The following is a 19,734-nucleotide window of genomic DNA, read 5'->3' as shown; positions in this document are numbered from 1 at the left end:
GATTGAGCATTCAGTGTTGGCCATAGCCAAGTTAACCTTGGTGAACAGAAGTCCATGTTGCTAAGCTGGTATAAACTTCATCCTGCCTCATGGCCACTTTGTCCATGGTCCTGTTGTGAGATGAGAGGAATGGCTAGGGAAAGAGGCTGATTAGTATTCACAGAACAGGTCATCCTATCCTCTTGGTTATAGTATTATCCTGTATCTATAGAGGATATGTCCCAAGACTCCCAGTGGATGCCTGAAACCGTGGGTGGTACCAAATCCTATGTATACTATGTTTTTTCTATACATACATACCTATGATAAAATTTAATTTATAAATTAGGCACAGTGCTTGCTTTGGCAGCACATATACTAAAATTGTAATGATACCGAGAAGATTAGCATGGCCCCTGTGCAAGGATGATATGCAAATTTGTGAAGTGTTCTGTATAAATTAAGCACAGTAAGAGATAAACAATAATAACTAATAATAAAGTAAAACAATTATAACAGTATATTGTAATAAGTTATATGAGGGTGGTCTCATTCTCTCAGCAAATTAGCACTTTTTTTCCTTCTTTACAATTTAATGGATAAAAGATTTGTTCTTATTGTAGATCTTAGCAACATCAACATTTTTTTCTTATTAAGTCTAGAACTTTCAACTATTTACTTGAAAGATGCATTTTATTGCTTCTCTTTTGCATATCTAAGTTATCAACATTACTGTTCTTGCATTTTAGATCCATTGTTAAGAAAAATAAGGGTTTTCTGAACATAAATACTGCAATCCAATGACAGTAGTTCTGATGACAGAGACAGCTACTGAGTGATTAGTGGGTGGGTATTATATCAGTGTGGAAATTTTGAACAAAAAAATGATTCATGTCCTGAGTGAGACACAGTGACACAACATTAGATTTCATTACAGTATTCATAAAGGCAGACCATTCAAAATTTATTAATTGTTGATTTCTGGAAATTTCCACTTAATAATTTCAGAGATGGTTGACCATGGGCAGATGAAACTATGAAAGTGAAATCCACGGATAAGGAGGGACTGCTGTATTGAATTCCTCCTCTGCTGAAGTTACGCTTTGGTGAGCATTCACATGGGACACAAGTATCTTCCTGTTTCCTGCCCATTCAGAGAGACCTATCCATATACCTTTCCCCCAAATGTATTCATCACCAAATTTCCAACCATGTACCTTTCCAGTCCCTGATCATCTAGCCAAACCATCAGCCATAGCCTGTGAATCAATATTACACATCTTGACATTTCTCCTTCTGAGCAAAGTGAACCACCAGGGCTCAAAGTTTTACCCACTGGGAGGATTACCACTGTTCTTCAGGAGTGTTCTAGGAAAGGGCTATTGTACCACAGCTGTCTGCATTTAGGTCTTGTCTTCGTAGTTTGCAAACCATCTGTAAAAGGCCCAAGCCTTCTCTTTCCCTATCAGGTGAGCTTAGAGAACTTGGCATGAGGCCATAGGGGAAGACTGGGAGAGAGAAGGTAGGATATTAGGAGTGGGAACCATGAACATTTGGGCTACTCTTTCATGTAACTTGTGCTTTCAGGGCCTTTTGGACTTGATCGTGTATATACCAAATTCTATTTGCTGATGGAGTGTTGCTCTATCCACCTAACTTTATGGTTGGTGGGTCAGATGACAACCAGTTCATGATGGCTCAAGTTTCATGGTAACTTGGCGGTGGTGGTTAAGGTTCAGTTTCTATTAAGGCTCAGTAGCAGACCAAGAGTTGTGTCTCAAAAGGAGAGCAGTTGTCCACAAAGGATGGCAGGACTTTGATACAAAATCCTAAGGACCTGAACTGTGAATCACTTATAGGAGCCTGTCAAAGTTTCTAAATAGCATTGCCATCTTCCACTGACACTTCATGCACCATTGAATCTACTGGATCAGATGGCTTAAGTAGCAGAACAGTATACCCAGAAGCCTGGACCTATTGTAGAGTCTTTTCTTGTTCTAGGTCCCAGTTAATACTGGCAGCTTTTTGGGTCACTTGGTAAATAGCCTAGAGAAATGCATTCAAATGAGGATATATTGCTTCTAAAATTCAAAACAGCCTGCCAGACACTCTGCCTCTTTTTATTTCTTGGTTGTAGGAGGGGCCAGATGCAACAACCTACCCTTCTACTTAGGAGAAATATCTCAATATTTCTCATGACACTGGATCCCTAGAATTTTAATTGAGATAGAAATCCCCTGAATTTTTGACACTTTTGTTACCACCCTCTAAACACAAATATCTTGCCAGTAAGTCTTGAGTAGTTGCTGATCCTTGCTCCATGTAATGATTCATTATGATATCCTATGGAAGGTATCACTGTAAACTAAATTATGACATAGGGTTGGAGCATTGCTATATCACTTAAGATAGTAGAATTGCAATGGTGGTCTTGCCAACTGCAGCCAAATGGCTTCTGGTGGCCCTTATTGATAAATATGGAGAGAAAAACCTCTTATCAGATCAATAGCTATGTACTAAGTATCAAGGGATGTGTTAATTTGCCCAAACAAAGGAACAACCTCTGGTACAGCAGAGCTGCAAATGAAGTCACCACCTGGTTAAGTTCATGGTAATCTAGTGTCATTCTCCAAGATCTATCTGTCTTATGTAGAAACCAAATAGAAGGATTGAATAGGATTGAGGAGTGGGAATCCCCACACCTGTATCCTTCAAGCCCTTCATGATAGCACTAACCTCTGAAATCCTAGAAATAGAGTATTACTTTTGTTTTAATATTTTCCTAGATAGGGGTAATTCTAGTGGTATCTACTTGGTCTTTCCTACCATGATAGCCCTCACTCCCTTCCTCACTCAGGGAACCAATATGGGGATTCTGCCAGCTTCTAAATATGTATAGTCCAGTTATACGTTTCAGAATTGGGGAAATAACCACAGAATGGGTTTGAGGACTCCCTGGGCCCACTGTGAGATGGACCTAAGCTAAAATCCTATTGATCACCTATCCTCCATAAGCTCCTACTCTGACAGGTGGACCCCAGTGATGTTGTGGTTCTCCTGGAATTAATGTCAGTTTAGAGCTAGTGTCCAGTCGTCCCCTAAAAGTCCAGTTATCTCCTTTTTCTCAGTCCACAGTTACCTTGGCAAAGGCTGCAGGCACATTTGAGGAAGGCTGAAAGAAAGATTGACAATATCCTTTTGGGCAGTGTACTGAGGTCCTTTCTGAAGGGGACCTTCCTTCCTCTTCATTGAAAGACTTTGGGGTCTGCAGATTGGCTCAATTCTGGGAACTGATTGAGGGGCTGTGACTTACTTTTCATAATTCAAAGTACACTTTTGTTTGTTTAACCTAGAATATTTATGCTTATACAAATCAAGTGAGGATTTATATGCTTTTTATCTATTTCACTCCTAGGGCTGGACTGGTGCTTTGACTTTGCTGTCCCTTATAGCACCTATGTCCACTTTGCTCCAGGCAGTCGAGGGCTATCACCTGGCTCCTCCCAGGATTCAATTACAACCATTGCATTTAAATTTCTCAATTCAGTGCTCTAGTTTCCACTGGTCTACATAGAATAATGATCCCTGAGCTCTTTAAAAATACCAGGACTCTTCTCACAGATTTGTTACCTCTAGCAGTGGTGAGAGAGGTAAAGTCTACTGAACACTTCCAGTGCAGATGATGTGGTTTTACGTGACTAATGCACTCTAACATTCTAATCTCCATAAGCCTTTGAATCCCTTCCTCTACCAAGGTAGGGCTGGCAGTTCTAATTTATTCACTGTGGGTCACCTTTTGGTCCATGTTACAGCCAATCAACCACACTGCTAGAACCCTTCCTAACTCCCTGAGCTGCAACATTAAGTGCAGCATCTCTGCTTAGTGAATATGTTACTGGGTAGACCAAAGTCAGGGGTCTCTCTCCTTTGTTCTTGTCTTGCTCGCAAGAGAAAAATGCAAGCAAGAGACATGTATAGTGGAAAGAAATTGCAAGTTTATTTATGAAATATATAGAGAAAATAGGGTATTAGTGAGTAAGTTTGTTCTATACACTTGAGCACCTGGCTGCAAGTGGGCACTCAGCTAATCTTAGTGTCCAAATATTGGGATTCAAGAGTTATACACTTTAGTCAGTTTCTAGGTTCTACCTCCCCTTCTCCCTTCCAGACCTTGTGACAGTTACAAAGGCTTTCTTTCCCAGCTAGTGAAAATGATATACACAGTATTTCAAGGGCTCCCCTCCTCCTGCACTGTCATATTTTTGCTCATGATGTTTGTGACGCCTGGCAATCTTATCAGACTGGGCTCAGGACTGCTGGGTGCATAGGTAAGACATGCCTCCCTTTTGTTTCTAGCCTCCAGTTTTAAGTGTTTTATTAGATTGTAACTTTGGGGGGTGGGGGGGCCTGCCTTATTTTCCCTCTAGCCACTCATTCCTAGCTACTACTTAAGAAATCCATATTAATTAATTCATCCAAATTCAACGTTATATTCCTTTCACCATTATTTTACAACCTTAATATCATTATACATGTACTCCAGATTTCTCTCTATAAAACTGAAACATAGATAATTCATTTGGAGTATAGAGCACCTCCTCATGGCTCACATTTTGGACCTCACCTTTAGGACTTGAATCTAGTTATAGGTCAAGAAGCAAAAATGGCTGTTGAATGTGGATCCTGAGGGGAATCAGCTTTGTCTGGCATGGCAATTGCCTTAGGTGAGGACATTACAATTTCCTCAGGCAATACAGAGTTAATCCCATTATGTGGGACTACAGCAGCTACCGGCTAGAGAGGTCACTTCTGCTGGATGTAGCGAAGCTACTGGGGATGGAAAGACCTCTTCCACTGGTTAAGATTCATCATAATGTTAAAGTGAGAAACAATCAAACCTGTAGAAAATTTTGGTAAGAGTTTGAGCCAAACTGATAATGAAGGATTTCAAATACTTCTGAGAATAACGTTTTTTTCAGTTTCTTTTATTCATTTAAAATTAAGGAGAGGAGTAAGGAAGATTGATTATGCAAAGGTGGGAGAAAGCAAGGCAGAGATTGGATTACAAAATCGTTGAAAGATTGTGTGGTCTCTTGAGGGTGGTTACCCTTTCAAGCAGTATTTTGTTTTTTCAAAGGTGTGTTATGCTAGATACACAAGAACAGTGGACAGGGATTGCTTAAAAACCTTTTGTTGAAGCAGTTACAGGCCTGATATGTGACTACCCACTGTGATTTGCCCAGTTAAGAATTTATGGCTTATTACAGCACTCCTTTTTCATCTACAATAATTTAGGAGCTAAAGGTCCCCAGCTTCATTCCCATTCCAACTTGTAGAATCCTCTTTTTTGCCAATCTGTGCTTCAATTTGATAGTAGACACCACCAAAGACTGGAACTTGAACTTGCCTTGTAATTCATCTAGTCACAAAAAGAGATTCTGCTTTTGATTTTCAACAAGCTTAGCCCTGTGGCTACGTGAGATAAGAGTCTCCTTGGGGCATGCACAGAAAATTTCAGGTCATTTATGCAGGCTTGAGCTGGGAGACTGAATCCCGGAACTCATTCTTTCACCACTTTGTCCAATAACATTAGTAGCAACCAGCTGATCTCATTATATTCTTACTTTTCTAAGGATGTTCAGATGTGTTATATACACGGTAACTCAGCTCCTGGCTTCCTATAAATGATTGATTGGATGTATCCAATGGAGATATTTTGCATCCCCCTATTGCCAGATCCTGCCATGTACTGTTAGTATTGTCTTTACTACTGAAAATAGTTGTTAACATCTTTAAATCTAATCAGATTAGAGAGCCAATTCCAGAAACTCCAGAGCCAAATAAGAAAAATTATCCTTAACACATTTATCTATGTAAATATAGATATATGTAAAATTTGTGATACAATTACTAGCTTGATCAACCAAGGTATGCAAAGACCAAAAGTTTGTTATATTTTTTTCGTGGAGTCTGTCAGCCTCTTAAAAAGAGAAATACTGGATATAAATACTAGTACACTAGAACTAGAAGGAATCCTACAAATATGTTGTTTTGTCTTCCTCTAGTCACCAGATTTTATCTGGTGCTGCTGTGTGCTGGCCTGCACCAGCCTCTGTTTGGGGGACACCTGCATTTCTGTGAAGGGAGAAAAACAACATTTAAGTAAACAGTACAATTAAGAAGATAATAGTGGCTGTGGTAAGGGCTATGAAAGAAATTAACAAGATGATGGAAAAGAAGACCACTAGGAAAAACCATAGATGTTGGTGAGGGGATAGATGTAAGGCCTTTGTATGACAATATGTTGAGACTCAGCTGCAGGAAGTTCTGAAGAACCATGTAAGAAGTTGGAACAGCAATATAAACAAAGGAGTAAGGGAAGAGTAAGACTTGACACTGGCAAGAGAGTGGAGCCAATTATGCAAGACAGACCATGGTACATAATTTGAATTTTATTCTAAAACCCTCAGTAGCCATTGGAAGGTTTGAAGGATGGTAGTAATATAATCTGATTTTTTTAATATTCTTTTTTTGTTTTGAATTTTATTTCTGACTAGATAATAGCCCCACAGGTTTGTAAATAATATTGTTGTCTTTTCTAATTTCTGTCCTCTTGATTCTATCTCTCTGTTTTCCATCATGTATGTTCTTCCCTTTACTTCATTTATTCTTGCCTTTTTTCCTTAGTCATTTTATTTTTTCTTCCTTGGTGATGTAGGTAGCTTTTCAGGCTGTGCAGTTCAAGGGCTCCTCCTTCTTTTCCCCAGATTTAGACTTTCCTTCCTGTATAACTCAGACCCTCTGAGTTTATATGTGCAGTCAGTTCTTTTTTAGCTCTCAAAATCCAAAGTATCTGGTACCTCAGACTGCCAGCTCTGCATGTCCTTGTCCCAATTCCTTCACCAGTGGCAATCATGAAGGGAAACATCCTTTTGGTCCAAGGTGTCAACAAATTCCAGGAGACCTTTCTGAAGGACAAAAGAGAAGCATTATTTGTGTGGGTGTATATGCATGCATACATACATCTATATCATATACATATATGTATATATGTGTATATAGACATATGTTACATATGTATTATATATATCATATGTATATGTGTGTGTAATATATATATATTGCAAACCAGGGAGGCACAGCTTTCAATGCAAACTGATAATGTGCTCCATATCAGGGGAGTTAGGGCAAAGTTTTAATGGCAAAGATGGAAAGAAGCTGACCTTTAAGGGGATTGGTTAGTAAAGGAAACAAAGCCACAAGTATGCACTATACACTTTCCTGATTGGTTAGAGCAACTGGGTTTTCCATTCAGTTCATTTAGGATCAGTAGGTGGATCAATGGTTAATGTCATGAGATATGCTCAATAGCACCACCTCCATTTCTTTGAGAGCTTACAAAATAAAGATGTAAATCACGCCATGTCGTCAAATGGCCCTTATGGAAAATGAAGTTCTTCTCCTATGCAGAACTCAGAATTCACGATGCAAAGCTGCTTGGTCACTCTAACAGAATCAGACAAATTGTTAAAAAGTCCAAATAGTTGGCCACAAAGTTATGGAGTTATGAATTTTTAAGTCCACAAAGGCAACTCTTCAGATGGAGATTGTGTTTTGGTAGCATTGCCTTTGAAATGCCACTGCTATTAAACACATCACCTTGGCAACTGCTCTGTAAACCTGTTGGAACTCAATCCTGTCGATTAGAGCTCCAGCGTCAAGGTTAACTTTTGCTTCTGAAGGGATTCCTCACATTTAAGGAGTGTATTTCTGTGGTGCTTTTTGAAATCTGCTCTCTTGGCTTCCAGGCACTTTTCATGTAGCTGCTTAGCCTTCTTGGGGCTCTGCCAGATTGTAGCAGCATTTGGTAAAGTAACATATCGTTTGAAGCTGTAACTTCTCTGTTTCCTAATATTTCTGGAAATTAAAATAGAGCTATTTTTTCTTTACGTATATTCATTTCTTTGTTCTTCTAACATGCTTAGTGGCTTCCAAGAGGAGTGATGAGTTGTTCTTAGGGAAACTATAACCATATGAGAGCTCTATAACCATGTTTATACTGATTTTTTTCTCTTTCACTTTTTTAAATGATCATCAGAGCTGCTCAGTGAAAAGTGGATTGTGGAACACAAGAGTAGAAATAAGGAGAAGAATTTGAAATGACTTCAGTAGTCCAGGCTACAATAATTGTGTCTAAGACTCCAGTATGGCAGAGCAGATGATGAGTAATTTGATTTGAGCTGTTTTTCTGAGTTAGAGTAGAAAGGATTTGGGAGATTGGTAGTAGTGTGTAAGGGAGAAAAAGTTATTCAGGAAAGTTCCTGTCATTTTAGATTGTGGGGAACAGGGTGGATGGTGGTGCTATTTATTGAGAGCTCTTTTTGGACATTTCTTTTTAATATGTTGGATAATAATTTAAGAAATCTTAGAAGAAATGTCAACTCTAAAGTGATGGCTCTGGACTGAAGATTTAAATTTGGATATCAATAAATTGCAAATGGCATTTAAAACAAGAAATTTGATGGAATCATATTTGGAGAGAATTTAATGAATATAAAGGCCCTAATATCAAACCCTAAAGGACACCAACATTTAAAAATGAGAGAAAGTAGAGGGGCCAGCAAGGAGATCAAGAGAAATGGCACTGAGGTAGATGGAAAACCTCATTTCGCTTAAAAGGGGTCTGGGTTCTGTGACCCATACCTTCAAGCTGTCCATCACTGCTCTCCAAGCGGGTCTCTGAATATCCTGCTTTTCAGTGATTTAACATAATTAATACTTCAAAAACTCACTCTTGGTGTGCAGGTTTGCCTGGCAAGTAATATTTGTAAAATCTTCAGTTTAATTTTTAAAACTACCTGTATCTTGTTAACTTGAATTTCACATCTCTATTCCAGACCCTTTCTCAGAGTTCATATAATATAGTTCTAGTTGACATTTCTACTTGAATGTCTAATAAACTTTTAAATATATATTTCTATAATTGTAAATGTTGAACAGACATTTCATATACAAAATAGGTAATTCTTTCCTGTTTTTTTAAAACATTTTTTAAATTTAATCCTCACCCGAGGATATATTTTTATTGATATTGAGAGAGAGAGAAGAACAAGGGAAACATCAGTTGGTTGCCTTTCATACACACCCAGATCAGGGACCAAAGCTTAGCCCTGACAGGTGTCCTAAGAATCAAACCTGCAACGTTTCAGTGTATAGGACCACACTCCAACCAACTGACCCACCCAACCAGGGCTATTCTAGTTTTTGGTGACAAACCATAGAATGTATCCCCTCCCAAATTTAAATAATAGACTACATCACAGTTGCATAATACATAATGCATGCTATTAGTGTATCTGGCATGTCCATAATGTACATATTTAAGAAACAACATAGTTAAATATTTCAATTTTTTGTTCTTTTATCTTCTTAATCACTTCAAGGATTACTTTTAAGTAGAATAATCTTAGCGTTCTTGATCAATTTTGTTAAAATAAGATGTCTATTTCTGCCTTCCTCTGTATTTTGTGAAATTTAAATTGCTTATTGTTAGGGAATTTATGCTAAAAAATGTATGGACTGAAAGCCTGACCCATAGCTCGCTGAGTTTTCTTCCTGAATGTGGAGATCAGCTATTGATGGACAGAAGTGTCTGTTCACATTGATATGATATCTCAATTTGAAACAAGTGTTCACTATTGCTATTCACCTAAGTGCCAGTTGAAAGGAAACAGGTCAAGGTTAACTTTGTTTTCCCCCTTTAAAATCATACCATCCAAAAGAAGGGCATGAAGTTCCATGAGATGTTAATGACACAAAGTACATCCCACTTCATGGAACAGCAGATTTAAACTCAGTATTTTCATTGAGTCCAGATATGAAAACGAAAACCATTTGTAGTTTTGCCAAATGTGAAAAAACCTCATTTATTAAAATGGTGAACTATGACATAAAAGAGTAAAAAATGTATAAAGCAGTTACTAGCTAATTAATTTTAAATTGTACTTAAAAATGTTTATCTGTCCAACCAGGTGACTTCAGAAAAGCACTAGGCACAGAAATGAAAGTAGTCTAGTTGCAGTACCTGAAACAGTTAAAACTCTGGCAGCCAAAACCCTTTGCATCTGCCTTCTTGTTTTAGAAATTGTCTGTAAATCAGGCTTTGATGAGAAGATATAATAGAGTTGAGGGAAATTGTATTTATTAAGCTATGTGAAAGTTTGGTACATCCCATTTTATCTCTTAATAACTCTACAAATAGACATATCTTGATTTATATATTTATGGCCTCTCTATATCTATAAAAATTTAGAAATAGCTTCCAATTATTCAATCAGTATAACAAACTAGGAAAGAAATCAGGGTCAGTGGAAACAGATGGCATAGGGGTATAATATGGAAAGAGATGATATGCATGTAGGGAAGCTTTACATTATGAATTGCATTACTCATATTAAGCTGCATATTTAACTTTTTGTATATAATTTTTTTAAATTTAATTATTGTTCAAGTACGGTTTTCTGTCTTTTACTCCCAGCCCAGTCCACCCCCACAGTGCTCCCCACCTCCCTCCCATTTCCACCCCTTACATTTTGTCCATGTGTCCTTTATACTAGTTCCTGTAAATCCTTCCCCTTTTCCCCTGGATTTCCCTCCCCTCACCCCTCTGGTCACTGTCCCCTTGTTCTCTATTTCAGTGTCTTTGTTTTTATTTTGCTTGCTTGTTTGTTTTGTTGTTTAGCTTCCTGTTAAAGGTGAGATCATATGATATTTGTCTTTCAACACCTGGCTTATTTCATTCAGCATAATGCTTTCCATATTTAACTCTTTGACACTAAGTACAAGTTCACATCTTTTACAGTGGAAGAGTTTGAAGTTCAGAGAAGTTAATTGCTCCAGGGTACAGTGGTAGAACTGAGTAATGGAGCTGAGATCCCATCTTGGATTTCAAGGTTTAATACTTAAAATCTATGCTCTTTCTATCACAATGTGCTGAGGAATTTTCATCCTTTTTAAATTCAGATTTTCATCCTTGGTATCTTTTCTTCTTTATTCAATCCTTGTTCTTCTCCTCCCTAAATGCAAATATCCCTGAATGCTCCTTGGAGGTGTAATGCCTTGACAAATTTTGCCTTTGATACTTTTTAAGCTGAAGGACTCAACCTTAGATGGTGGGGCAGCAACCTATTATTATTGGAATATGTGAGTGAGAATGTATTAAGGGCCTCTGCCCTCTGGCATCTGATTATGTATGAGAATAAAACCAATATATTGCACATGTAACCTTTGTAGAACAATTACTAGTACCGGCTGAACTCTATTATTCATGCCTACATAATCCATCTGCAATTTACGTTTTCAGCCTTAGATCCTCCTTCTTCCCTACATTATATTTAGTTCATGAAATATTTATAAAGCATATACTTAGTATGTTAGGCATTTGGGGAAGATAAAACATGATTTAGATACAGTCTTTACTTTTAAGGAGCTTAAGTCCATTGCTAGTGATAAGCCAAGTACAAGCATATAAAGTGGAATACATTAAGTGATGTAAAACTAATAGAAAATGTGGTGGAAATTTTAAAGGAAAACATGCCCATCTGATTCAGAGGAACCAAAAAGCTTCATGACTCAGGTGGGTACTTTCTCTAGGCTAGAACAGTATTGGCATTTGCACTAGCACTTCCAAAGTCACACCGAGGTTGATGTCAGTAATCGATCATGGATGTTTTTGTTTTCTTAAGCTGCAAGTGACTTTAAAATATTTTCACATACATTGCCCCCAAGAATGCTGTGAATTTATTCAAGTGGGCAACAGAAATAATTTATTTACTTGTTTAATCTTCACCATGAGGAGATATGGGGGAGGGGTAAGAGGACAGTAGAAGGTAAGGAAGGACCATCAGCAAAGGTATAGATGAAAAAGCGTAGGCGTGTTTGGGGAATCAGATCCCAAGTATACCGGGTTAGTTGTCCTGCAGGCTATGTATGGAGAGAGAGAACTGACACAAATATAGATGTAGGGCCCTATTTTGGAAGGCTCCAAATGTCTGCATAGAAATATGCATGTGTAAACTCCCTTCTGTAACCAAACTGGGTTACTCAAAATCTAAACTTTTTCCATCTCTGCATATCTGCTAACAAGATCATCTTATTCCATTCTAGTATCTCAGATTCTGGCTGAAATAGACTTAAGGTGACTCCCCTACCTTTTAGCTTCATACTATGGCACAAACTATTGTTATACTTATGAATTACATTGATGGTGTGATTTCTGGTGTTGCTTATTAACATGTAACCTATTTTGTTTTGTTTTTTTCCAGCTAGATTATAGGTCTTTCAGGTAGGGGTAGGAGTAAATGTCCTATTTTTACACACTCTTCTAACAGAGATTAAATGATTGTCAGTGGTCACATGATAAGAGGCTCACATAAATTTAACTCAAATTTAGATGAAAAAGAAAAAAACTTAAATTTTATCAAGTCTGACACCGTCTGCCAGCATACCCTTCTCGATGTTAATGCTAAATATATTCTACAGTCTCATAACTAGTGGGAGAGTTGAATATCAGACTTATCATTGGCTGACCTTCTTGAATCCAAGAAGAACGCAGTAATAACAGAACATATACAGTTGAATCAGAAAATAAGTAGTAAGTTTCAAAAAACTGATGAAGGGTTTTAAGATGAATTTTAGAGGGTCTAGAGTTAAAATATCATTTAAAATGGAAGCATAACTCTAAATCTACGAAACTCTTCTATTGCACATGAGAATCAATGTCAAAATTGACAAAATCCCCAAGAGTTTATCTGAAGATCAGTAAATAAATTTATAGGACCCTGAAGCATGTGAAGTTGTTTGAAGAGGTTACTCTGTGAATTCTTTTATTTGGGGATGTGGGGAGTCGGCTAAAATAAAAGTTCAGTGAAATATAAGTTATACCAAAAACATTCATATGTTCTGGATCAAGTCAAAGATCTGTTTAGAGTTATTTTTGTCTATATTTTAAAAAGTATGTTCTCCTATATGCTTTCCAAGTGTAATGAATATTTTTTTATTTTATAAAGCAAAAATAAATTTAAAACTTTAGTTATAAGTATTTCTTATATTATTTATTTCAATCACCAAGACTAGCTGTATGACACATATTTTTGTATCCAGTCAATGAAATTTGAATTTGTTGGATCACTAATAAAAACTAATTAGTTATTAAACAATTTTCCCCCATATTGTCCTCGTTTAGGCAATTGATGAGTCTTAGCTGTTGAGTTACTGGAAAGTGAGTTTTGGAGGTGAGGGGTAGGGTCTAGGTCTGTTCACTTAGGGACAATCTGGCCTATTCTGGGGACTGATTATAAAAATGTAACTGGATAGGTCATTCCAGTGATGAGGAATGTTGGCCGATCAAAAGTTTACATTTGGGAATCTCTCATTAGCTGATGAGTGTCCAGACCCCATGGTAGATGTCAGAAAAATTGGGAGGATTGAGGCAGGACCCCAAGATTTTGGCAGTTAAGGGATTATGTGGTTACATAAGGTAGTAATAACCCAACATGAGGGAAAAAGGAAATCTCATATAGTTGGTCATGTGGATGTTGAGAGTTCATCAGAGTTCATTGTCAGCACCAGTCCAGCCCAGGTCATTAGAGTACAGAGGACAAGTGAATTGCTATCAAAAGCCCTAGCCCAGCTTTGGCTCAGACTTTATATAAATATTTTCTCTGTAAGTCAGGTCTGGGAATAAGTACAATAAGTAGGGTACTAAGATTAAAGAAAGGCAGGGGAAATTAGTGAGGCTGAAAATTGCCTTCTATACATAGAAGTGCTAAACGTTTTGATTTTTTGAGTACAGATTGTTTATGACAAAATTTAATTTAGGCACAGTAATTATCACCTATGCTAACTCTATGCTATTTCAAATTATATTTTCTTCATTCAAGAGACGCTTCAGTTTTTGATAGACAGCCTTCATTGAGGAGTCAGGAAACTTGATCCTGGTGCCTGTTCGGTCACTCCCACACTGAGTCTTTTTGTACAAGTTACTTTCTCTCTTTGGACCTTTCTTTCTCTTTCTCTTCCCTTCTGTGAGGTAAATGGGTTGAGCTAGATGATCTCCATGGTTATTTTTTCATCTATTACCCAATGACTCTATTAAGCAACCTGACATCTGACCAAAGATCAGATGCAACCTGACATCTGACCAAAGCTTTCTGTACATTTTCTAATGCAATGCCTAATTATATTCTACATGTGGAGGTGTTAGAGAGTAGAAATCTAATTAGATTTTTTTAATGGAGATACTTAATGAAAAGGCTATATGAACAAATTTTCTCTCTTGGCTTTTGAAGAATCATATTTTCTTCATTCCTTTCCACTTTATTTTCTGATCCAGTTTTGTTCACTCTCTTAAAGCCTAGCATCTTCTTTTAGTTTTCTAATTTATTTTTTTGATATTTTATTTATTTATCTTTAGAGGGGAAGGGAAGGAGAGAGGAAGGAAACATCAATGTATGGTTGCTTCTCGTGCATCCCCTGCAGGGAACTGGCCCCTGCTGGAAACTGGCCTGCAACCCAGGCATGTGCCCTGACTGGGAATCGAACCACGATCGTCTGGTTCGCAGGCCCATGCTCTATCCACTGAGCTACACCAGCCAGGGCAGTTTTCTAATTTATTTATTCTGATTTTTATTCATAGCCACAGAAGCAAGAAGCAATAAATGATAATAATAGTAACACTCACATACATGCACATACACTCAAATACTCTGATTTAATCCTTACAGCAACTCAATGGATTAAAGATAATTGTCCCCATTTTTGTTCATATAAGTAAGAAAAGTAAAGAAAGTTTATAAGATCACAGAGTTAGCCAGTGACAAGCCTCTACTCTAAACCAGGTCTTTCTGGCACCAAACTTTGCACTCAATCAGAAAAATCATAGCAAAAAATGGCATTTAAGTATTTAGATTTCAGTTTTATTTCCATGCTAAGAAATTGTTGTTGGATATGGAAAAGAACATGGGAAGAGCCCACCATAAAGAAAGGATTCTCCACATGCCTGACTTGGCATTCCCTATCCTTAGATGTCTTTTCTGATTCTACATGAAATGTCTTCTATGTCTAAACTCCACATGTGTAGCATTTCGACACGGAATCACTCCTTTGTGAATTGTCTACCTCTTTTTTTTTAAAGATTTTATTTATCTTTGGAGGGGAAGAAAAGGAGAGAGGGAGAGAAATATCCATGTATGGTTGCCTCTCATGCGTCCCCTGCTGGCAACTGGCCTGCAGCCCAGGCATGTGCCCTGACTGGGAATCTAATGAGATCCTTTAGTTCACAGGCCCACGCTCAATCCACTGAGGTACACCAGCCAGGGCTGTCTACCTCTTCTCTCCAAGGAAAGTTCTTTATGGTAGTAGATAGTCCAGTATTACAGTGTTCATTAATAGAAGGAGAGCTCTTGCCACAGTTACTTGTTTTGGTTGTCTGGATTCAAATATCAGTGACAAGAAAGTTGAGGCAGTATAGCTTTGACGTCAGACTGCCTGATATTGACCCCAGAACTACAACTTTCTAGCAGCCAAGTACTTATCATCTCTGTGCCTCGTTTTCATCACCTGTACAATAGAGATCAAACATAATACCCAATGTACAGGATGGCTGTGAGGATAAATGCCCTAAAACATTGTTCTCACCATGTACATAAACACTGAGTGCACTTTTGCTTAAAATAACAAGAACCCTTAGAACTCTTCTTTTTCCATTGACACATGCTGAGCACCCTTTGGACTGAGCCTAATGTTCCCTTCCCAAATTATGTACTTAGCATTTTCTATGAATGAGACACTGTTCAGGAAGCCTGGATCAGTGGGGAGTCCAGTGTAATGTGATGGAAATTGCCAACCCAAAAGCGCATTTGTTTTTTTCCATAAGATGACTGTACTAGCACTTAGTTGTCTTTAACTTCATCTGAAACAATTTACTTCAATTGTATTATGACAGCTGTCATATCAACATGCATTTAAAAAACACTTATCAAAATTGATGGGTTTGGGGGTAGCCATCTTAATATTGAAGATGGAAGACAACACACAACATTTTCAGTGTATTATGCTTCATTATTTCAAGAAAAGTAAACACAACTGAAATGCATAAAGATTTATGTAGTGCATGGAGAAGGTGCTGTGACTGATCAAACGTGTCAAAAGTGGTAGCGATCAAATTGAGACATTAAGAAAATTTAACATTATACCTTACGGCAGGTAGCTGGCATATTCAAAGTATCCAAATCAATAAAGTTATTGGTAAAAATGAAAAAATGACTTTTATTGTATGGAAAAAATATGGACTTTTTGGCCAATTCAATAGTTATCTGTTACCATATAACAACACTCTTCAGAACTTAGTACAATAGCTTAGAACAACAATGTCCTTCCCCTCCACCACCCATGATTTGGCAATTTGGGTAGGGCTAGAGGGAATGGCTCATATCCACTTCATGTAGTGTTGGCCATGGCAGTTTGAATAGGGCTGGTGCAATCTCTCATGTCCATGGTATAATTGAACTTCTTATAGTCACTGTCTTACAAGAGTGAAAACAAACACTACAAGACCTCTTCAGTTGGGGCCCGAAATCTCAGAACATTACTTTCGCTATATTCTATTAGCCAACTGTTACAAAACTATCTCAGATTTTAGGGAAGAGGCATTTGTTTCCACTTCTGAATGGGAGCAGTGGCATGTTCATGCAGTCAGGGAAGGAATTGGTAGTGTCCATCTTTGTAGTAACATCAGAATTTCATGAGCTTTATTGTAATTTCTTCCACCCAACACTTTAGGGATTTCTGTGACTCTCAATTTTCTCATCATTAAAATGGCTCATTTTGAGATTGTGAAGGCTAATATAAATGATGCATATAAAATATCTAACACAGTGTTTCATTCATAGAAAATGCTAAGTATATATTTATTTTTAATGCCCTACTGAAGAACAAATCAAACAGTATTCCAACTATGAAACAGAGTAATAATCTTACTGCTTACCACTGAGCTTCTCCAGTTGAAAATATATTAGTTATATAGGCAGATTTAACACATTAAACCAAAGAATGCCAATACCATAATTTTTTATTTGTCATATATTTAAAATTGATGTTTCATCAGTCTCTGCCAACTGTGAGTCAGAAGCCCCTATTGTGTGACTATTTCTTTGAGGCACCCCAGTGTACCCCAAAGTGAACTTAATCTCTGCCTACTAGCTTATTGCTTGTGAAACCATCTCAAATATGCAATGCGTATTTAGTAATATGCAGCATTTTCACATGGATATGGTGATAAAGGGACAGAAACATCATCTCAGTGAGGGAGATTCACTAAGAGAAGGTATAGCCCTATAAACAACTCTCAGTGCACCATCTCAGTCTTGGCCATTAGCCAGGATGACTTTTCATTCCGCTTATAGGCATCATTTTTGGCCACATCCTTCTGATCAAACCTCTTCCAAATACCCTAACAGATGGGATTTTTCAATAGTTATTCTAGGTTTTACATTTTTATGGTGACTATAGTCCATAACAGAGAGGTTCCTAGAATTTTGAATTTTAGGAAATAAATCATTATTGTAACTCACTTTGCTATTGTAAAATACAGCACCAACTATGATAACATCACATGCATCGTCTATGAAATCAGCACAGAGAAATTAACATCACAGACTGTTTCAGAGGAGAGAAATTTTCTGACCTTTCACCAGAATTTTTCTTTGTGACGTTATAGTGCTGCTTAATATTTAAGGCTCTTTTAAGTTAGCCATGCTAAGATGAATTTGAATAAATTGAATTTGAGATCTTATTGATATGGAGTACAAGTGCAATTCAGTGAGTACTTATCACAAATGATGGAATAAGTATGCTGGCAATTATAGGCATTTGAGGGATATAAAACTAAACCTGTGGAATTGGATTTGGAAGTAACTGTTCTGTTCTACATTGACCAGCCTTAGGCAGTAGCATTGCCCTTCATTGTCACCATTTAGTTCCGTGGATTCAATCCACCCTCTTTGTTCCTCCCCCTCAAAAATAATATCACTCAATTTCTTCCCCTCTTTCTTATTTCTCCAAGTTCTGGTATAGGAAATCTAAGTGCACATTAATGATCTGGAACTGAAACCTCTTCTATGCCTGGGATGAGGCTATGAGAAAGCTCAGCAGTCACCAGTATATGTTTATAATGTTGGATCTAATTTGCCTCTAGAAAAATACTGGAGGAACTATAACAATCTAGCTTCAGCATTTGCACAGATGTTTCTACCACACTCTATGTCCAGAGTGCCACTAAAATATTCAACAAGAATATGTGCTAAAAGGTTTTTATGTATGTTACATTTTAGTTGTACTACTGTGTGCTGTGTGGAATACCCTCTAAACAAATATACAAGATCTGTCCAGAAGGTATCCAGACATATAACATGAAAAATAGAGACATTTCTTGAAGAAGATACAAGATACAAGAAACATTGTACACAGGACAATGATGACTTAGTCCCCTTCAAAGTAGGCACCTTGGGGCCTTACACAGTTCTCCCAGTTGCCATCAGCTGCCCTGTGGTATTTTCATGAATCTGGTCAATGGTCTGAAATCTCTTCCCTTTCAAAGATTATTTTAGTTTTAGGAAAAGTCAGAAGTTGCAGGGTACCAAATCTGGGCTGTAGTGGGGCTGTGTCACCTGGGTGATTTGATGTTTTGCCAAAAAACTCTGCAAAAGACATGGTGCATGAACAGGTGTGTTGCCTTGATGAAGCTGCCAATCATCAGTCACCTGTAGCTGTGGCCTTCTGAATCACCCAAATATTTTCCATAGAGGAATGTTCAAGTTTAATGCAAAATTCTATGCAGATTTGTTACTCTACTTGCTCAGTTATTTTGAATGTGACAGCCACACAGCACATATGGTCACATCAAAGGCATCTACCGCACCCACTAACTAGTACAGTAAAGTCATCATTGTTCACACATACACATTACAGTCCACTCTCCTGCCAGGTTACATCAAAGTTGCATGAACCATTCTTGTTATATTAACAATGGTTGGACTTTTTCTGGACAGACCTTGTATAATGCTGAAATAAGTAGGTGGTTCAGATCAATAGTTATGTTTAATTGTGAAAGAATCCACATACCCTTTAATTCCCTTTAAACAAATGGCTTGTCATATTACTTGGGCTTTTGAAAGGTCTTAAGAAATGTATTGCCCCAGCTTTCCTCTGATATTAAGAAGCTTAAATAGCTATATAGCCCATGAACACACACATTGTTCTTCCTCCCACTATTGCCTCGAGCATTTCTGTTGAAGAATATATATGTACTTGACTGTCTTCCACCTCCAGAGTTCTGATGCTCTACCAGAAGCACAATTTCCTCTGACACTGAGAGATTTAAAATGGCATTCAAGAGACTTTTGAATTGTGCCTTTTTTTTATTGGGTATTGATCTCATCCTGTGGGTTTAGAGTGAACAATATACAGTCCACTGTTTTATGATACAACATGTTGCCATCTTTACATTATTACTGGTATTATTTATATTGATTCACTACAGATTATTGAATTAAATGGAAAGCCAGGGCGATGACCATAGAAGAAAGGCATGAGCTTTCCTTTACTCTTTTTTTCTGTTCCCCTGCGTTTGCTCCACCTCTCATAATGGATGGCCTCTGTCCCAATGCATTGCTACTGAGTGTTAGCTGCTGCCTCAGT

At 37.6% G+C, this 19,734-nt stretch overlaps 1 non-coding gene across 1 annotated transcript; it reads left to right on the top strand.

The window, feature by feature from the left end:
- Positions 1–333: 333 nt before the first annotated feature.
- Positions 334–440, top strand: LOC118996996 (U6 spliceosomal RNA). Its single transcript, XR_005068583.1, has one exon. It is a non-coding gene; the product is annotated as a U6 spliceosomal RNA (small nuclear RNA).
- Positions 441–19,734: the final 19,294 nt, after the last annotated feature.

Source organism: Sturnira hondurensis, unplaced genomic scaffold (assembly GCF_014824575.4).
Source record: "Sturnira hondurensis isolate 20B ecotype Veracruz unplaced genomic scaffold, ASM1482457v3 Scaffold0012012, whole genome shotgun sequence".
Classification (NCBI taxonomy): Eukaryota; Metazoa; Chordata; class Mammalia; order Chiroptera; family Phyllostomidae; genus Sturnira; species Sturnira hondurensis.
Note: the sequence above shows the minus strand (reverse complement) of the source record. Positions and strands in the feature narration are given on the sequence as shown.